This window comes from Sorex fumeus, unplaced genomic scaffold, assembly GCF_029834395.1.
Source record: "Sorex fumeus unplaced genomic scaffold, SorFum_2.1 ptg000081l, whole genome shotgun sequence".
Classification (NCBI taxonomy): domain Eukaryota; kingdom Metazoa; phylum Chordata; class Mammalia; order Eulipotyphla; family Soricidae; genus Sorex; species Sorex fumeus.
In genome coordinates this window covers 5138918-5143536 of record NW_026606138.1, presented here as the reverse complement: position 1 = coordinate 5143536, position 4619 = coordinate 5138918, and positions in this window count along the sequence as shown.

Below are 4619 nucleotides of genomic sequence, written 5' to 3'. Positions count from 1 at the left end.
AGAGGGAAAAAAAAAAAGACAGGCTCAAGAGAGAATATGGAGTTGGGATAAAATGGAATAAAAAATTAAAATTCAAAATAAAAAATTAAGTGGACAGACATTCAAGCATATGTGGTTGTTACCATATACAAATGAGGACCTTTTCAGCAAGTCCTTTGATTTTTTTTTTCAGGAGAAATATTTTAAAATAGATTTTGAGCAAAAGATATTTTTTAAATGATTGACCATAAAAAAATATATATATATATACAAGAAAACGGAATAGCAAGTAGCAGAAGGCAACAGAACATGAGGACTGAGCCACAGAACTGAGCTCAGCACAGTGGGAGGATAAGAAGACAGTGGTTCGAGGTGTGGGGTTGGAACTCTGCGTGCACGAAATCCTACCACGAACAGTATTGTAAATCACAAATTTTTTTAAATACAGAAAAGTCCAAAGAAAACTCGTTTACCAGACACCAACTTAAAGCTGCGGTTGTAAAATATTTTTAAAGCAGTGGAAATTTTTCCCCTTCAAATATTTTAACCTAAATAATTCGTGAGCATGGGTTTGACCGCGCAGTCTGGAAAAGCACACACAGCCGCAGAGCTCGGTCTCGCCTCTCTCTGGAGCCACCCCAAAAGAAACGTTTTCCCGTCCAGGGGGCGGGAGGGAGAGCTCTTGAGGAAGGGGTGAAGGCATCCGCCTTACCCAGGCTCAGCCCCCCAGCAGCACAAGGTCCCGCGCATCCGCCGGTGAACCCTGGGGGCTCCACGGCAACCTGGGGTGACGCTGCACCCATTCTGGACCCACTGAGAATCACCTGGAGAGGGGCCCCGGAGGCCCCGAGGGCCACCTTGGACCGACCTCCCCCTGCCCCCCCCACACACACCAAAATAGAAAGAAAAAATGTAATTTACCTAAATAACATCCTTTTTTTAAAAAAATTATTCATTTTAGTTATTTGTCTTGATTCAGATCGTGGTTCATGAAGATTGACAGTTAATGATACTTTTGGATTCAACCTTGAGTATCCCCAACTTTCCCCTACACACCTTTCCTGTCTCACACTATTGGGCGCTGATTCCATGAGAATTCAGCCCCGAACCAGGACCATTGTTTGAACACGGGAAAATTTAATGAAAAAAGACTTGTTTATTTCTAAAACTGTTAGCTGAAAAGAGGGAAAAGACTCCGGTACAGCGTCTCGGCTCGGTCGCGGCTGACCACTCGGGACAAACGCTTCTTTGTAGCGTCTGTGCGGTCCTGCACACTGAGGCCATTTAGCGGCAGCCCGGCCTCCCTCCCCAGGGACTAGTAACAGACTTGCCACCGAAAGAAAAACCAAATGTCCCCTGCGGGGTGCACCGGGGCTAAGCTCTCTGCCCCTAGGCAGCTACCCTCCCAGAGGCTGCAGGAGGAGGGGAGGCGGAGCGCTGTAGAGGACAGCGGATGCTGGCCTTGGGGGGTGGGGGAGGGGACAGGATGAAGCTGATTCCCTGGGGCTGGAGAGATGGCAGTCTGGGTTCTTTTACTGACAGAGGAAGGTCCTGATGCCTTGCAAGCCTTTTGCAGGAAGGAGACTTTCTGCAACAGAAAAAACTGCCCAGATGCTGGGTTCCCCTCCTCCAGCCTTGCAGATCCTCTCCTCCCTCCCTCCCGCCTTCACTCCCTCCCTCCTTCCCTCCTTCCCTCTCTCTCTCTCTCTTTCTCTCCCCCTCCCTCCTTTCCCTCCTCTTCCCTTCTCTCTCTCCCTCTTCTTCTCCCCCCTCCCTCTCCTCTCCCCCCCAATAAAGAAGGTGCTTGGGAGATGGCGAACTGTAACAGAACCCAGTGCCAGCTTCTTTTAGACCTCTCATGTCCCTAGTCATTCTTTTACTTCTATGTGCTTACCGATCACTGGGAATCTGGGGTGAAATTGAAATGCAAGCAGGAATAATGGGATGTCATGGTACCAGGCTTGAATTTATTCCCCAAAATAATAGTCATTGAAGGACTTAAGCGAAGGAGACACCTTTTTCTTGGCAACATAATGGATCATTTTTCTTATCCATTGTGAACTACTGCTTATTGGTTTTGCTCTCAGTATAACCTGATTTCCAAACTTGAGAACACTCCCCATAAATTTGCCCCCATGACTACTAATCCCCCACTCTCCACCTACACAGTGGCTTTCTCTATCAGCTGCCCACAGTTTGCAGCGATCACAGTTTTAGCACAGCAGCTGACACGGGTTTGGTTCCTTCGCCCCTCTCGGAGAGCCCGGCAAGCTACCGAGAATATCTCACTCGCACAGCAAAGCCTGGCAAGCTACCCGTGACGTATTCAATATGCCAAAAACAGTAACAGAACCACGGAACCACAGAACCACAGTCCTCCCGTTGTTCATTGATTTTCTCGAGCGGGCGCAGTAACGTCTCCATCGTGAGACTTGTTACTGTGTTTGGCATATCGAATACATCATGGGTAGCTTGCCAGGCTCTGCCGTGCCGACGAGATACTCTTGGTAGCTTGCCGGGCTCTCCGAGAGGGGCGGAGGAATCGAACTCGGGTGGGCCATGTTGGCTGCGTGCAAGGCAAACGCCCTACCGCTGTGCTATCGCTCCAGAAACAGTAACAAGTCTCATAATTTGTTGTGAGACGCTGCTGGTGCTCGCCCTAGCAAATCGATGAGCAACGGGAAGACAGTGACAGTGACAACCTTGTTTTTGAATGTCTAGTTATACCCACGGGACTGTGGATACCAGAAGAGAGAGTGTTTTAATTGATTTGTATTTGTCCAGACTTCTGGTTGCTCGCAGTGAACCTCATAGTGTTCCTTAAAGGCTTATGGAAGGATGAACTGAAAGGAGCTAGGAAGGCTAGGAAGGAGTTAATTAACTTGCAAAATTGCTTTCTGTAAACAGTTCAGCAGCCTTGAGATTACAAAATTGGATTGAACCCAGTAGATGTGTAAGGTATGGGTTAGACATAACTATTTAAAGATAGATAAAGTGTTTTGACCATTCTGGAAACTGAAACTACGTGACCTGGTCAAGGTGTTTGAGTCAAGATACTGCAAGAAAAACCGCAAGGAACCTAGCAAAACATGTATGTGAAAAATATGTGGGAAAAATATGTGGTCTTTGTTCTCAAACTGTATAAAAGATGACCTGTTTCTGAGTTCGAGGCTCTCAGCCTCTGCTCGCTCTTGGGTATGTTGCAGAGCCCCAGCATGCTGGCTTGAATAAAACCCCGCTTGAATTCCTGCAGGAACATTGTCTGTCTGGTCTTTCCGTGCCTCCCAGGGCTAGGGAACTCCTGACCCCAACAGAACTAGCAAAAAGAAACAAAAATACAAAGGGTCCTGAAACTGTCTCCTTCTGAATGCCTAAGGATCTCTCAGGTGAGAAAGAGATTTTAAAACTACAGATTGATGATCCAGAGACACACAAAAGAATCTCGGAACCTAGCAGCACGCTTGCAGAGATGCCTCCAGACTTTGCACCAGGCTGATTCACCAGGGTACCTCAGAGGGAGCAGGTATTGTCCCTCCACATGTCCCCTAAGAATCCCTCAGGACACCAGCTTCCAGAACCCAATGAGAAGCGCAGGTATGCGGGTTCAGTGACAGCAAACTCCAGGCCTCAAGGGATAAGGGACTAGCTGGTACTTCTCATCTCCTCTTCCCTAAGGGACCCTGGAGGTCACGCCCATGAACTGCTTCCAGCTGCTATTTAAGCTCCTTAACGACCATGAACCAGAGACACACAAAAGAATCTTGGGACGAGCAGTTCTCGCTGCAGAGATTTCTCCAGATCCTAATTATCTAAAATTTTAGAATTCCAGAAGCCCGCGGCTGCTCTTGGGGCTGCGTGACATCTTATGCTATGCATAACAAGCAATACAAAAGAAATTATCTAGCATCTGCCTTTTCGGCAGGGTTGAGTGGTGGCAGGAAAATTCAAAATAACGGTGTGGGAAGGTGTAATGGTGGTGGGACTGGTGTCAAAATATTGAATGTAATGCATTATTGTGAACAACTTTATGAAAATTTTTTAAATTTTTTAAAATTATTTTTAAAAATAAAAATCTAGTACAGAGCAAGGGGTGGGTCGAGGAGAGGGGCACTCTGGTGGAGAGTGTGGTGTTGGACTATCACATGCATAAAATCTTTTGTTAACAGTATTAGAAATCAAGGTGTGGGGCTAGAGGTGATGTGGGTGGACCCCATGGGTGGTTCTAGTGAGTCAGGAGGAGAGAAAGACAATCACCTTTGGGGCTGGAGCAATAGCACATCAGGTAGGGTGTTTGCCTTGCACACAGCCAACCCTGGTTCGATTCCCAGCATCCCATATGGTCCCCTGAGCACCGGCAGGGGTAATTCCTGAGTGCAGAATCAGGAGTAATTCCTGTGCATTGCCGGGTATGACCCAAAAAGAAAAAAAAGAAAGAAAAAGACAATCACCTTCTCTCACTCTGCCTCTGCCACCCGGGACCCGCTGGGAAAAGTAGGACCAGTAAAGTCTGTGATGAGCCCCTGCTTGGCACGGGCCTGAGCCAGGCCAGCACCACGAGGTGACCATCAGGCCACACCTGAAGTCTGCTTGGTCTTCTTGGCACGGGAGTCAATCCCTGTCACCCAATTTCTCGGGGAGCC